At 45.7% G+C, this 16,785-nt stretch overlaps 1 protein-coding gene, 1 long non-coding RNA gene, 1 other non-coding gene and 1 pseudogene across 3 annotated transcripts in view; 3 read left to right on the plus strand and 1 right to left on the minus strand.

Moving 5' to 3' along the window:
* LOC144179579 (zinc finger E-box-binding homeobox protein zag-1-like) overlaps positions 1-16,785 on the plus strand; it is a 558,265-nt gene that overhangs the window by 18,034 nt on the left and 523,446 nt on the right. The gene's annotated exons all lie outside the window — the stretch shown is intronic.
* Trnai-uau (transfer RNA isoleucine (anticodon UAU)) lies at positions 3,607-3,678 on the plus strand. Its single transcript has one exon. It is a non-coding gene; the product is annotated as a tRNA-Ile (tRNA).
* On the minus strand, positions 4,760-5,992 carry LOC144180152 (uncharacterized; annotated as a pseudogene).
* LOC144179577 (uncharacterized) lies at positions 11,653-15,038 on the plus strand. Its single transcript, XR_013324287.1, has 4 exons — positions 11,653-12,271; positions 12,460-12,619; positions 12,705-12,827; positions 13,316-15,038. It is a non-coding gene; the product is annotated as an uncharacterized LOC144179577 (long non-coding RNA).

The following is a 16,785-nucleotide window of genomic DNA, read 5'->3' on the forward strand; positions in this document are numbered from 1 at the left end:
CCTGCACCGCCAAGGACTGGCCGGCCGAGAGAGCACGTCCGTTGCTTAGCAGCGCAGTATCGCCCCGAGGACGATCACGCGTCGTCCGCCGATGGTCAGGCCGCGTTGCCTTTTGTTTGTGTGTGCGCGGGACGTTTGACTTATGTCGCTTCTCCTGCCTGCGTTGCTGAGCCTCGTCCCCGGACGTTCTCGGAGTACAGGGCCGCGCCTTCATTCGCTCTCACCTCGCGGCCATTACTTCCTGCGCGCTGGAATGTGTGGCGTTGGGGAGGCACAAAAAAACAACCGATCATGGAGGGCGCACAGCGAGGCTCGTGTACCGTTAGCTGACTTCTGCTGCACGACGCTGAGAGATAACATGTAGTCGTAAGCATGTACACCATCATCTCCATCACCACCACCATCATCATCAGTAGCAACAGCCGCTCCTGCCGCCACGCGGTCATAAATTTAATCAGTTTTGGACTCAAGAATCGTTTATTCCTCCTCCTATTCTGCATCTTGCTCCACTAAGGATTTCATCGTACTAGCGACCATTAACACAGAAACAAAGGTAAATAGGAGACTAGCGTGTGTTTCGTCTCCTCTTTACACGCTCTTCTTTACCCACTTTACACGCTTTAGACACAGACGAAACACGCGCATGCGTGTTTTTCGTCTCCTCTTTACCTTTGTCTCTGGGTTAATGTACGCTAATACGATGAATTCCTTTGTTAGAAACCAACTCGCCCAACTTAGCGCCTTAGTTGTCTTGCTCCACGTCCTGCTCCTGCATGCTTTTTCGAATGACCACCATCATCATCATTATCATCATCCCTGTACGTGGTGCTCAGTTCTGCAAGTTCTCTGTTACCTAGCTCGACGTGCCCTTGTTGTGTGGACTTCCGAGTAGAAGTCTACTAAAGCGGCAATAGAAATGACCCGCAGACCAAGACTGCTGCGTACAAAGGCGGGCAGGCCGAGAGTTGGTGGGTGGAACGCTAAAACTTTCCTGTTTAGGTTTCTCGAAGCCTTAAGCACTTAGAGATATGGCGAAACATTTTTGTTCAGTTCTATTGTATCTTCTGAAAACAAGCGGGTCCCTCTCGCTATAGGAAAGGGCAACATGCCAAGACATACCGGCTCCATCAGTCTGCGTGATAGTGCGATTGCGTTGCCAGCGGCGCCAGGAGAGGACAATTTAGGGAGAGTTAATATAGTATTTTTGACGAACGCAGTCTCTTTTTTTTTTGTTCTCTATAATAACCCCATCCGCAAAGCATAAAAAAGGCCACTCACCAGGTCACTCACTCTCTTAATGATCCAAAGTCGTGACTGCATAAGCCGCGCAAGGGCATAGTACGATCACAGCAGTAGCTGTATACAACGGCGACCTTGTTGCCGAGTTTTGCGGAACGTCAGGCTGGTTGCCAACCAATATCACTGCGTTCGCGCTCCAATACGCGGCGCGTTCTAAATGCGCCCTCTCTCCCACGAAATCGGGCAGGCAGCAAAAGCCAGCGCGCGATCCCTGCGCAGCTACCGCCCAGCGAGAGATGGCGAGGAGGAGCGCTTGCGGCCGACCAGGTAGCTAAGTACACGCGCCAACTCCGGCACAAAAAATTGCTGCGTATATCTGCTCCTTTCGTAGCAAATGTCCAGAAAAGACGACAGTCGACTCAACGTTGAGTCGACGGCCCCCCCTGCCAAGTAAATGCCTCCCTTCTCTTTCCCGCTCACTTCTCATGCTGTTCCTCTCCCGTCTCGTTCCTCCCATTGCAAGATAACACGCTAGAGGTTTGCTCAAGTAAATTTAAATTTACCGCGTTCCACTGCTCCAGGCCGAGTGCCTCGATGCCAGCGCTGCCGTATACGGCGGAGACGCGCGCGTGAATTGAGGCACCCTATATACTAAAACGTTTATAGAACCACGTTGCCCAACTCCACGAGTGTTCCAAGCGGAACGTAGATCCAATCTAGTAGAACCTTTCGTTGCCGTTGCCGTTTGATTTCTTAAATGCCGTCAGGAGGTAGCGCGAGCAACAACAGGCGACGGTTTTCTGCCGTTGATGTTGCATTTTATTTGCTATAGCAAAAACCAAGCATTAATAAATTTCTTAATAAAGGAACATTGCAATTAAATGTCGCTTATGTATTGATTTGCTGTATTATATTTGCGTAATGTCTTGTTCTTGTTCAACAATGTTGACAAGTATGAGCCTATAAACCGGACTAAGACGTTTGGATTTGGCTGTGAGTATATAATTGCGCAGCATTTGTTTCGCTTCGTCCGGGTGGCTGAATCGAGTCACAGACAGACATACAGACAGACCGCCAGACCAAAAGTCCTGCGGTTAGTAGCCCAAAAAAGGCTATCGTCATTAAAAGCGGGCGCACGGACCGCAGTGCAGGTTCGCGAGGAGCTCCTGTTGCCCACAAGCAAATGATTTAGTCGGCAGCGCTTATACTTTTGCACTGGGCTTCTTACGGTGCTTTGTGCCGCTGTTTTTACTTTTCTTTTCGTATTTATTTGCGCTTGAGCGTGCTGTGTCGCGAGCGTGTACGCCAGAGATGTGCTCATACTGTGCGGATTCGCTTGTGGATTTCTCGTCTCCTCGCCCGCTCAATTGATGAAGCTGATGACTGGGCGAAGGTAGACTGGAGCCACTCACAATGCACACGGGACAGCCCCGAAGTCGTCATCAATCAGTTATGTTACAATTGACCAGTACAGGCTTTTACATGTACTGCCAAGCCGCACGGTGAATGTTACGATGCTGGTAACGCGATTACCGGGCTCCGATCGCGCGGTATGGGTGGTTTCTTCAATCTGATTAATCGACAACCGCGATGGGAAGCAAAGCCGATAACAGATCTACCCTGACTGCTTCATGCGTGCGTGTTTCGTTGTATCGCTGTTATAGATACTATGCTGAAAGCAAAGCCGCATCTGGCCAGGTTGACTTCACTATTTTACAGTTTATTAATAAAAAAATCAACCCTTATCCAATAAAAAATCAACCTTTATCCAAAAATCAGTATGCAATATTATTATCCAGTAATATCCCGCGCAAGGTAGCACCGATCGCAAAGTATGTCCTGGACAGCCTCCTTCATGCTAGGCCCGCAAGTTCTGCACGACGTTTGCTCCAGTTGAGCGCACTGTATATCTCCTGCACCTGCTCGGGCAAAAAGAGCGCCATCTGGCACATTAATACACCTGAGAACTCCTTCTCGTTTGGAAGCTGGGGTGCGGCCGCCGGCGCCTCAATGGCTTCTTCCCTCCCGGCGTTGGCGCGCGCGGCTTCCTTCGTGGCTTCTTTTCTCCTTTCATTGTTTGGTTCTATGCCTTTTTCTGGTAACACGAAAACGATGATGCCGGCGTCTCACTACCGAGGCAGAAAAAAGAGTGCTATATATATATATATATATATATATATATATATATATATATATATATATATATATATATATATATATATATATATATATATATATATATATATATATATATATATATATATATATATATATATATATATATATATATATATATATATATATAGTAAGCGTCAGATACACTTCTACTAAATATAAATAGCCCAGAAAGTGAAGGAGAACACAGTCGCCCAGATAGCCGAATTGGTAAGGCATTCGAGATATAATCGAAAGGCGTGGGTTCGGTCCCCACTCTGGGCGCGTGTTTTCCTTTCTTTCTTTCTTCCGTATATTTAAAAAAATATTAACTTCATTAACCGTAGTAAAAAAACAAAAAAAGAGCCTAACCACACCCCTATGCCTCCTTTGGCGTTATAGACTGCCGACCAATCTATATATATATATCGGTCGCTAGTCCCCGTAATAGCCGCGTCTTCCGGTCTTGAGGCCTGCACACGCAGGCCTTGGTGGCTGAAGAAGTAGTCTACATAAGAGAAAAAACAAACTGAACGGGGGCTTCGCGACAATACCGTAGTTTCTATTTTTTTGTTATTTTTTGCTACTGGCCAGTTCCTTTATATTGCCACACGGGCAATTATGTTTTCCACCAGTATTTATGCCGTCTTCACTTTTAGGGGGTTCAAAGGAATTTGTACAAGGAAAGCATCATGTGGTCTATATGCATTCGTATAGCTACGGGATATTTATAAATCACAGGTTTCTAAAAACGTGTTTCGCAAGTGACATGTTGCGGTTATTACACGCCGACACCAACAAGAACAATGAAAACTGAGTTGTTGTTTTTTTTTTTGTATTGAAGGAGATGCATGGGTTGAACGGTGAACCGAGCAAAAAAAACTGTTCTTATCCTTGAAATGCAATTTTGAACCGCATTTTGGCCCATGTTTTAAGGTATGCACCCTCCAGCAACAGGCTGGGTGCTGCTGGCATCGCAATCTCGTTCGGCAAACCGTGCTGTGAAAATATGTGCTGGAAAAAACGTGCCACAATCTGTAGGCCTTGTGAATATGGTTTTTTCATGCACCCGAGATAAGTTAAACGATGTTGACTGACATATACGGCCGCGGGACGAGCGGCTCGTGGAGAGAGAGAGAGAGACAGAGAGAGAGAGAGAGAGACAGAGAGACAGGGAGAGAGAGAGAGACAGAGAGAGAGAGAGACAGAGAGAGAGAGAGAGAGAGAGAGAGAGAGAGAGAGAGAGAGAGAGAGAGAGAGAGAGAGAGAGAGAGAGAGAGAGAGAGAGAGAGAGAGAGAGAGAGAGAGAGTTTATTTGCACCCATATAAAATGACGAGGGGAGAGGGCATGAGCCTAGACCCCCGTTCATCCCCCTAACCGTAGGCCGGAATCCCTGGGATTCGGCGGCGGTGTCAGGGAGAGACCGATGACATTGCGTCGCTCTTCTGCTTTGTGGTTGAGCAATAAGGTCTCAAAAGATTCCACATTTCTGTCGGGGTCGTTATAGGAAGGGCATGTCCACACTATGTGGACTAGGTCTGCAATGCTATTGCAGTGAGTGCATCTAGGATTAAAGGCTCCCGGATGCCATTTGCTGTACGCTTGACGGTTCGTAAACACCCCTGTTTGCAGTTTCCTCCACATAACTTCCTCTTTTTGGTGAGCTGTTTATCCGCCGCTGGATAGGTCTTGCGACCGAGCTTGTAATGAGAAATTATTTCCTGAAATGTCCCGAGTTCGTCACCCGAAGCAAGGGGTTCCTCGCGTGGAGGCGGTGAGTCAGCTGCGATCGACCGGCAAGTGAGGCCTCAGGCGGTCGCACGCGCCTTCTCGTTCCCCCACAGGCCTTGGTAGGCCGGACACCATATCAGTGAGATTTGCTCTGCTGATATACTTGACTTTCTCTGAGAATTTTGGCGGCCGCAGCAGAGAGCCTGCCCATATCATAATTCTTAATGGCTGCCTTACAGTCACTAACAACCACCCTTGTACCGGTTTGTGCTATTGCTAGAGCAATAGCAACTTCTTATGCATCAATTGCAATTGTGTTTTTGAAGGTGCAGCAAGAGACCTGGTCTCCACTCTCACGAACCACTACCGCTGTGTGTACGGTCTTGTGTGCGGCAGCATCCGCGTATAGAGCACATCAGACCTCCCTCCAAATTTGGCCTGCAAGGCCATAGCCCTATGTTTTCGTCTGCCTTCGTGAAATACCGGGTGCATGTTTTTGTGCAGTGGTATAATCATGAGTCTATTCCTAGTTGGTCTAGGTACGATATCAGTCTGCTTGGAGCACTGAGAGGGTTCGAATCCCAGGCGCTCCATGACGTTCCTTCCAGTTTTACTTCTTAAAAGTCTTTGATGCTGCGACACCGTGGCGGCGTCTATGAGCTCATCCAGATTGTCGGATACACATAGTCTTAGAAGCTTTACCGTCGGGGTGCTCGGTGGAAGACCTAGTGCGGTTTTGATCCCTTTCCCGAGTATGATTTCAATTTTATCTTTCTCGGTTTTACCAGGTTTGAGATAGGTGCCAACGAACAGCACACGACTTATGACAAAATCTTGAACCAATCTCAAGAGATTGGCCTCCTCCATCCCCGCATGCTTGTTAGAAATGCGCTTAAGTAACCGGCACGTCTGGCTGGTACTCGCTTCTAGTCTCCTGATAGTTTCAGTGTTTTTGCCATTTGTTTGTATGCGCAGCCCTAGGACTCTAATACTTTCTACGGTCGGAATGGCATTGCCATTCACTCGTAAAGCAATGTCGTAGCTCTTGCAAGGGGGACTGTTCCTTTTCCTATTTGGAGATGGTAGAAAAAGATCCTCTGATTTTTCTGCCGAGCATTTCAACCCGATCGGCTCAAGATATTTCTCTATTGTAACAATGACCTTCTGAAGTGTGCTTTCAATTTAGCCGTCGCTACCCCTGTTCACCCACAGCGCCAAGTCGTCCGCATGTATACGGTGTAATTCAGGTTTGTGGAGGAGAGGCAGTTACCCGGAATGGTGTTCATTACTACATGGCGTATGCGCTATCCTTTTACTCAGCACTAAGCAAATCGTAGCGCCCTGCTAGACAAAATACTAAACATCCGTAATTGCGAGGTTAATCCCACGACCATTTCTCGCCTGCTTTACGGCGGTACAGACTTAAAAGTTTCGAAATGCGGTCACGCCAGCAGCCGTGCCTAACCGGCAGATCGAGAGAAGGTCTGCCTTCTCTCAGTGTGGCTGCCGTGAGCCTTCCGTAGCCTCCCGTACGCAACTCATCCCAATCCCCACGATCATAATCATAATTGTTATCATCATCAAAATCGCAATCGTTGTCGTCGTAGTCAGCACCACCATCATTCCGTTCGTGTCCCTGCATGCAGGATTTCATCTCTCCTTCTAATTAACGGTCTTCCTCTACTTATATGGTTCCGTCTCTCAGTGGCCAGTCTGGTGGTGCGCCGGTTTTCAGTGCCCCCCAGGACATGCCCAGTCCGAGTTTACTTCTTTCTTTATATTGACGAAATAGAGAGCATCGAGCGCACGTGCATGCACCGGTGCAGCGATCGGATTTGAAGCCAGCTCTTGTCGCGCAAAGCGGCAAGCATTCCCGTCCCAAAATCGTGCTGCGGCCCGGGAAAGGCGAACGCACTGTTCCCGTGCCGTACTCGTCCGCACTTTAAACACGCGTGGCGCTATCTTCCCTTCTCAGACACCCAAGTCCGTGCATGCAATGCGCCGCCGGAAATGGCCTGGCGCGTCACCCTGTCTCCGAGGGAACGAACGCCCAACCCGCACCTCGTCGTGCCGGTAGCTATGGTTTCTGTGAGCCGGAGTTCTGTCGAACGATGCTGCAGAACACTGTATAGGCCTTGATCTTTTTCTTTTTTCGGCGGAGTGGTTTGGAGGGGGGGAGTTTTTCGACTTAAGGCCCAACCACATACACGCGTAAAACCGACGTACTCGCGCAACGACGTAAGCCGCCGGACATCGATGCAAACTTTCGGGCGCACGGTGTTGACGTTGACCTCTGGCGGTGATGTTATCTGGCGGTCCGGTCGCATAATTCAAGAGAGCAAATTGATAAATAAGCTAACTCTACTATTAATTATTAGATAAAACGAAGTAATTTTTAAAATAGGAGTGCAAACGATCGGACAAAACACGCGAAGCGACGAGCGACTATGGCAGCAAGGCAGTTTACGCCAAATGTAGCGGAGGGTTTTGTGCCTGCCACGTATGCATAGTAATCCTTAACGTTTTTTAATGTCCCAAGAACTGTTTTAGTTGTTTCTGTGTTTAATATACGTACTTTTGTGAGAATCGGCATTATTTGTTTTATTTGAGTTAAAATGTAGTTGAACTGGTCGCCACAAAGCCGAGTCCGGGGTATACGTCGAGCCACACTGCGCGACGCATTGGTTTACGCGCGCGTTGCGGCGATATGTGGTTACGCGCCCTCTCCGACGTCGTCAGTCGGCGTAAAGGCAGCGGCGTATGTCACCCCAGGCGTACGTCCTTGCGCGACTACGTCGGTTTTACGCGTGCATTTGGTTGGGCCTCTACACTCTTAATCTGGTTCCGTGTAAGTTCCAGTTAAACGGGGCGATCCACATATTTTTATCTGGATCCAAACGAAGAATAACTGGAACGAGAGATATAAGTGGATCTTATCTGGAACTGTCCATTTGTTTTCTTTAGGTTTGTGGTTATTATGTGGAACCGAATAAATGAGGGGATGCGCTGTCGACCGTTCCAGTTACTGTTCCACTTATGTCCCAGTAAAAATTTTGGACAGTGCTTTTGTATATTTTTTGCTCGTGTCTTGTTCCACATAACTTGTGCGCTGCAGTGAAGTATGCACTGAATCGTGCATTAACTGGAACAATGAACCACATATATATTTGACGCGCTTTGGCGCACAAGCACACGCACAAGGACATGCACGCACACGCCCACAGACATAGATACAGACACGAACGCACACCCGCGCACCCACACATACACACACACATGCATGCAGTCACACACGCACACACGCACGCACCACATAAAATTTAATAAACTTCGTCGATATCTATGGAACTGTCTTAGAGCAGTTTACTTATATAAGACGGCTAAGACGTATTTTTAGTGACGTTATTTGACAGAAAACAATATGTCCCCTGCTATAACAACATCGTACAAAGCATGAAAGGTGCGAGAAAAGGGTATCTTAGCGAAAATAGAAATTTCACGAACCCCTTTCAGGTTATCTGCGGCGCTCAGACCGCTTTAGTGAATATCGTCTTTTGCTAATTGCAGACCCGCAGTACGTCTGAATCACCAATGACTTGAATTTCAGAAGGACCAGATGTCCCCAGGTTCTCCTTCTGCGTTTAGGATAGAGCCGTGGTAGTGCTGAAGAATTCATTGGGCTTTTGTGGATACCTCATAAAGAAATATATATAGTTGTTGAGACTATTGCAAGTTCTGCATTTGGTTCACAAAGCGTCGCAGAAACATTGTTTTTTGCTCAATGCTCAGCCATCAGCTCGCTGTGTTGTAGTACGTGCACAATTTTAAGTGCTTTACAGGGACGTATGAATGGCTACAATCTGCTGTAAAATATGTACTTAGTCTACTTTATTTATGCCCTGATGCGGTATATACATAGTGTTAACCGACTGTGCCGCATTTTACACTGCACGCAGCATTTCACGAATGCAGTTATATATGCTTGGATGTTCGTTAGCATTTTTCGTCTCGTGCATGCTATTAAGGGTGACTCACCTGATCCAATTCATATGGGACTCACTAATTCATGACGCAAATTCATGAGACTTACTAATTCAAAAGCACCATGTACCGATACAAGAAGTTTTACAAATTCACAGAAATGACACTAACGACCTGGTTTGCTTCTTCTAGAAATACAGTAGACCCTCGTTAAGACGAACTTGGTTAAAACGAACACTGATTAAGAACCACAACATTTTTCTCTTGTAACGTCCACAATGCAATACACCTCCGCTTAAGACGAATTTCGGATAATACGCATACATTTTTACGGTCCGTTCGGGTTCGTCTTAACGGGAGTCTGCTGTATATCATTTCTTTGCAGAGATAAAAAAAAACAAGAGACGCATTTTGGTCTATCCAGTCTTCACTGGAAGGTGCTAGCGGTCTCACCATGCGAGAGTTTTATTTCTTTGTTTCAGTAGAGAAGCGACATATATCTAAAATAAGCAAATTAGGCCGTTGTGAATATCGGTATGTATTTGTAAAACTATTCGTATTGGTGCACGATGGTTTTTAAGTCCGTTGGTCATGACGTAGTAAGTCCGATAGGAATGCTAACAGGTGAGTCCCTTTTAATTTCCACAAGCAAAAACAAGAGCCTCTTTGCAAAGAGCGGTTGACTGGGTGAACGGAACTAAACCTAGATATACCAGGTGATACCTGCATTATTTTGTATGTATTAATGCTGAAATGACATTGTAATTCCTAATTATGTTGTGCAGTAACGGCAAAAATACGCAGAGTTAACTTGCTGTTGTTGTGTCTTGTCATAGTAATTGAAGTTCATTGAATGACCCGCCTTCTCCAGCTGCTTCCCCAGTTGCTGTTTTCCTGTAGTATTGGTGTTCAGGAGGGAAAAAGGCTGGGAAACGGGCCGATGTATTATTACTTACTAATTAGCTGTAAGTAGCTTTATATAACGTGGGTATCTAAGAGCGTCGCAGTATATTTTATTGACTACGGAAAGGCTTGTTGTCAAGAAAAGCAGTAAATGAAGCCACGCCCTTTTGCATTCATTGTAAACAGTAACGGAGAAATTGTCATCCAAAATTAAGCTCGGATATCGCACGCACTCACGGCCCTCCGCGAGAAACAACTTTAGCCAGTACTAACGCGCTAACGCGGTTATTATCTGAGCTTTGTTTCGGCCTCAGCGGGTGTAAACGTCCGCTTAGACGCATACGCCCGTTTTCCGAATCCCATAAAAGCCATCACGTGTGCCGAGTTTGTATGAGTTCTTATGCGGGCGCATCGCCAAAGCCTCCGCGAGAACGAAAGTTTGCCGAAGCCATGAGGAAAAGACCACCACTCCAGTAGCGCATTCAATGCGCATGCGTCAGCAGCAGCACGGCAGAGCTGTTTTTGCGTTGATTCACGGTACAGTGGGGCTGCAACGGGTACGATGACGACGGATGAAAATCGGGACGGCGTCAACACTTTAAACGACAGCAGCGCTCCCATCTTCCAGTATTCCCTCCACTAATTTTATGGTCTTCCGCATGCAGCGCCACAAGTGGCACTCCCAAGCGGGTTTCTCAATTGCTCGCGCGATGCGCCTGATGTTTACTAAAGAAATTCTCGGTCACGCTGGCGAGAACCGTTAGCGCCGTTAGCAGTTTAAATTGGGTTGATTGCGGCGTGCAACTGCGATTTTTTTCATATCCCTGGGCTGTATTTCCTTCTCGACGATGTGGAGTTTCGCCAGGAGGCGCAAAAAAGGTCAGTGCTGCTTATTTATGTGCTGGTAACGGTTGTTGTTCAGTGACATCCTTGTTAACTGCATCCGATAAACATACCGCTTCTCTGCCCGTTGTTCGTGTGTCGTCGTTCATGCTTGTGGTCGCGGCGTTTAACATTTTGTGTTGGAGAAACGTTTGCAGCCGTAATTTACCAAAACTCCCGTGTTCGTGGGTCAGAGTCGGCTGGACATTTCTGACTGCGTACGTTAGAAGTTCCTGGTTTGCGCGTTTCATGAGTGGATGTTCCCTTACTGTGTGGCTTTGCTTAGTTGTATATTGACGGTAGCTGTGTATGTCTGCGGTAGCGAATCTTCTCGGGTTAGTCGCTCGCGATAATCGCGCGTGCACACGTGTATAACTTCCAATCAAGTTTGTCGGAGCGTCCGTCCTTAGATTTATTTGTATTTTTAAAACTTGCGTGGTAATTGCGGCGTTGTGTTAGTCTGATGAGTAGAATGCCATTTACTGTGCTTACCAGACCGGGAGTCTTCGACCTTGCCCGTTGCGCGCAAGGTAGACGCTATTTCGAGTTGTGTTGATGTGCTTTCAAGGCGTCAGCTTACGTTTATCTGTGCAGTGTGTTATGCAGTTCCATGTTTCTTCCAATTCCTTTGACCAATTGAGATGATCTATTTTACATTGCCTGAAGTGTAGAGAAATGGAAGGGACAGTGGTTGTCTTAGCAGTACCGCAGTAACAAACGTTTCTTTTGTAGAGGGGAAGAAATATGTAGAAACACGCAGCGGGTATATAGAAAGTGTGCTGCCGTTTCTATGCTGTTAATGTCAGTGGTAACTTGAGACTTCAGGATAATTATCCAATATCCATAATTAGTGGTTGCTACTTCACGAACCGCGTTAGAAATAAGCCACTCTTGCATTTTTATGCCGTCAATGTCGGTGGCAACCCGAGAGTCAAAATAATTTCCGACAACGCTCCGCTGATAAGTTCTTGCATCACTATGTGCACCCAACATTAACCCATTTCTGTGCTTCCTTGAACTTAGAAAATATACTGCGAAAGCAGATTGCTACATTCTGTATTCGATCTGTGTAACCTGTCCAGATGCAGACTATGGCTGACTGTGGAGAAATTTGTCTCTACACTGGTAGTTTGCGACAATTGTTTTCCTTTGTCTGAAGAACAGAAATTAAAACGAATTATTTCCATTCCTTACATATACCTGTGAAATCATGGCTGTGGCATTCACTGTGGCTGAAGACATCTTCGGCACGCCGAGGCGTCGTCGTGACAAGTGTGACAGATTGTGAATGCATTGTGGAAGTCATAAAGCCACGAAAGAGTGCCTCTTGAGTGTTGCGTATTATACAGACGTTCACCACTCCGCATGGAGCAATGACAGGTGAGCCTAAAAATGTTCAAATATTTTTATATTTAAAATTGTTTCGCCTGAAAACGTTACCAGGGCTCGTGATGCAAAATAAATTTTAGCACAACTAATCAGGCCTTGTACGAGATTTTGTAGTACTCCCTTCTTAGAGGGAAGCGTAAATTTATGCTTCGATATTTTTATACTGTTTTTATTTCTAGGAAATAGGGCGGACCGGGACTTAAAACAATGGAACAAGGAATGCATACTGCCATTTTCCTGGTTCTTGAAGGCGTGTGTTCACCGTTCTTGAAGTCGTGTGTTCACAAAAAGGAAACACGTGAAAGCCGTTGTACGGGATGAAATCATTGCATTCTACAAGTAAGTACGCACTCCCAGTTCTGGAACTTTGATGGTCCCTTTTTAGGTAGTTGCATTACGTAATGGCTTCGGAACACCATTTCAGTGACAACTTGACGTGTAGATGAAAACGACAGTAAGAGCTTTTGGGAACACGTTGGCAAAACTTTCCTGGAAAATCACTCCGAGGAGGCCCTGCCAGGAACGCCTGCATCTTAATTTTAGTTGGGTAAGTTGGCATTTTATTTTTGTGGGACTCAATTTATGGTAGTGTTTATTGAAGCTGGAATTTTATTTTTGCGGGACTGAATTTGTGGTAGTTTTCTTTGTAGCAAAATCTTACTGTTAAGAATAAATCGTGAACTCCAAATTGGAAAATACCTTCACATTCATCCTGTTTCGGATGCTGCAACATGTGGACAAAAAGACTATTATTTTGCATTCAAGTTTTGCAAACATTTTGCTTTCACATTGAGAGTTGCTGCTGTGATAATACGGCGCCACGGCCACGCCCAATGCGGTTGCTTTCCAAAATTAGAGAACTGCCATTGACAGTCTGTGCTAATATTTTTTGTACATTGTTAGCAGCATTCCCAGAAAAAAAACCAAGAAATCGCTGATATTTCAATCAATTACTGTGCTATAAAAGGGGTATCCTAAGCAACTCACTCATTTAAAGCCATCGTCTAACAAAATTTTCTTGTTCCTTCCTTAAAGGTACATGACGTGGTCCAGTTATTCTCGACGTCCAGTTATTTTGAGAGAAGAGAATGGCAGCGTAAATATTGTCTGCAAGAAACACGTCATGGATTTTCCGCCTGCATTGTCGCATCAAGATGTGGTCATCCTCCTCGCCGTATATTTCATCTTAATCTCCTGAAACTTATGCGACTTTGGAGAGTTCTTGGGACTTTTGCAGAGAGTTCTTGGCCATTTAACAGTGGCCTGGTGTCATTTAAGTTTAAAGCTCTGTTGAAAGACTTGATGTGGTCACTCTACTTGGGGTTTTAAATTATTGTTAGACGTTTAAGCCTATTCGGAAAGATATGTCGTGGTTCAAATGATTGGTAGATGCAAGCGGCATGTCAACTGCAAAAGTGAAGTCGTGCTTTCCTTTGCAATTTTTCATTATTGGCACAAAGCGCAGGCTGCCGTTGCCGCTGCTCTGTTACTCTGTTAATGTAGCTAATGGCACTGCACTGTAACGTTTTTATTATTCAAGTGCAGCTCGAAATTTTTTTCCATGGCAGTGCTGCTGTTGATGGATGCAAACGTGAGAGTTTTACACAGACGGTTTGGGGTTTTATTAATCAATTTTTGTACTGTATCTTAGCTGACACCTAAGCCCTAGAAGAATGCGAAATATACATATTTGGCTTGAAAAAGTTGTTTACTTTGGACAAAGTTGCATTTCTCGCTTGTTAGAGGCAGTGCTTTGGTCACAAGCATACTGTCGTCATGATAGTAGGGTTTGTATAGCACGCAACTGAATTTTACCTCAGATAAATGTTTCGGCTGGAAAAATGCTTCCAAGTTCGCTTGGTAAAATTGGTCACCTGTATGTTTCAACGCTACCTGGCTTGGTTATTGGGGATGTCTGAATTGTTCTTGAGGGAACTAATAACGTCTTTAGAGTTAGGCTGCTTGATAAATTTCAAAATGCGTAACATGCTCCGAGCTATCTGGTTTGTAAAATTTTGTAAGATTCACACTGGGTGATATGAGCTTTTTTTGGATAAGTTATTTTAAATAGCTACAAATTGTCGGGGAAAGAACGCGGCTTCAGTGAAAGGCTTTTTCAGGGCGCGTATATAGTCGGTTTTGGCTACAGTTAGCTTGATATTACAGTTAGCTTGATATTGATATATGGTGTATGTTTTAGTTGTGCAATAGTGCCACATGCTTCCGGTAATTTTTTCTGTGCAAATGTTAAATTGTTAGTATTGGCTCCGGTGTTCTTTTCCTACACTCTTGCAGGTCTTGTGATAATCCAACCGTGTATGGCTTGTATTTTTGGCTTTTCCTTACAATTTAATAGCAAACTGCATTTTTTGGAACCGGGATGCGTAAACATGGTATGGCAAGCGCTGTGGGTACTTCCGCATTTGCGGTACTTGATTTCATGTCATAAAACAGCATATTTTATGCTCACTGTTGTGTAATGCTTTTTGAGTTACGGCGAGGGTAGATGTACAAGTCTGTTTGTGACGCGGTTGCGCTTAAAGCCATCTTTATTACCCACGTGTTTTTAGCAAAAAAGAATGGTAAATATTAGCAAAAATAGGAAAATGCCACTTAGATCGTTTTGGCCACTTGATATCGTTTTGGTATTTGATCCTGTACGCTGGTCATTTTCTGCCCAAGTGGAAACAGATATGTCTCCGTATCTCAAATGTACGCAATAATACGAGCGAATAAAATTTCCTTAGTGTTTTTAAAAGCATTGTATCAGTGCTAATAGTTGGTTTGGTGTGTATTTTAATGCGAGTCTTGTTTCTTTTACATGCAGCCAAAACCCAGAACAGGATTCGGCGGATGAAGCCAAAGTCTCTGTGTGCCGCTCCAGGTATCTCAGACCAACTTTTATATAGAACTGTGCTCCGATAGGCAACTGTTGGGAACTGTCAGGGACCACACTGCTGCGGCGGTTTCTGTTTTCCAATTGTTGGTATCACTGTGGGCCATATGTCAAGGCTGCGTTAGAATGGTGCTTGCGGTTTCCTTCTGATACCAATGCATCCGCCAGCCTGGCAAATGACCTCAGTTTATACCAACAGGAAAGCAGATATGTTGGAAAAGTGGAGTCCCATAGACAGCTTCTCAACGTCTATCGGAACACCGTTTTATATAAACAGCTGGTCTGAAGGTACCTGGAACGGCGCACCGGAAAAATCCATAATCATTTTACGTGGATCACTGTTCCAGTAACTTACACTACCAGTTTATTTGGAACAGTGATCCGTATATTTTTATTTGGAACACCGATCCAGATAATATAGCTGCAAAAATATGTGGTGCACTGTTCCACTTACATTTTCAGGATATGTGGAACACGGTTCCAAATATATAAGTGGAACTTTTTTGCAAAAAAGTTCCAGTTACTAAGTGGATCTTATGTGGATCCAGATTAAGAGTGTACTCTCCGCAAACCAGGAGTCTCGTTGGATTTAAAAGAAATATAGCACCGTCCGCAGCTTGAGTCGAATCGAAAAGGGAGCGGAAATGTACAAACTTCACGTGCGCTGGTGGGTGTCGTCGTCGAGGGGGTCGCGGCCTGGGGCTCCTAGAGTGGTGTATAGTGATGCACCGCAACAAAATTGGTCGCTGAATGCGTCCAAGTGAGAAAACGCGCCTGAGTCTGCACCGGGCAAAAGACCCTTTGTTAATGTTCGCTCCCTCCAGCCACTTTCTCGTGAACGCGAAAGCAGAAATTCTCTAAATATACAGCAAGACCTGGCTTGCGACACCTCCGAGAAATAGCTCTGCATTAGTAGGAGGGAAAAAAAAAAGCGAACACAAACACGCATGCCGAAAAAAAAATGTCGCTCGGAAAATAGGGCTCTTGGCCCTCGGCAACAGTTAACTCAATAATTTGGATGCACCAAAGAGAACCGCTTCTGTTGTATTCAAGGGTTCCCGAAACCGATCACTGAGCAAATAAAGGACGTAGAGCGCAAGAAATGGAGCGGCAGTGCGTATGCTACGCGGAACAAAATCACTGGAGAAAAAGGCTAGCTTTCTTTTTCCCTCTCTATGCGTCTCCCCTTTTGGGTCACGCTGCTTTTATACACACATTCGGTCGCTACGAACGCTTGACTAAAGTGATTCGCGAAAGCTAGAAGGGGCCAACACGGTCGCCGGAGCAGATTGAACGCTTGGGCCGCCGCTGCAGCAGCAGCAGCCGCCGTTACCGGCGCCGGGCAGGGAACCGCACGAGCACTCGAGGTAGAAGCAGTACGGGCTCAGAAAAATAAAGAGGAAAAGAGGAGCAGGGGCGGCGGTTTTTGTATGCCACCCGCTTGAGTCTCCTCCGCGTACCGGAAAGCCGGCCAGTTGAACCGGCGCCGCCGCGCTTCGAGTGCTTTCTTCACCGCTTCCACTCGAGACACCGCCGCCGTGCGGGAAAGGTAATACATACGCGAGCTCCCCAAAGGTGCAAGAAGGAAAAACGGAGAAGATTTAAGAGA

The sequence above is a fragment of the Haemaphysalis longicornis genome, unplaced genomic scaffold (assembly GCF_048455015.1).
Source record: "Haemaphysalis longicornis isolate Haplotype H1 unplaced genomic scaffold, Haemaphysalis longicornis Haplotype H1 scaffold_4, whole genome shotgun sequence".
In the NCBI taxonomy this organism is placed as follows: domain Eukaryota; kingdom Metazoa; phylum Arthropoda; class Arachnida; order Ixodida; family Ixodidae; genus Haemaphysalis; species Haemaphysalis longicornis.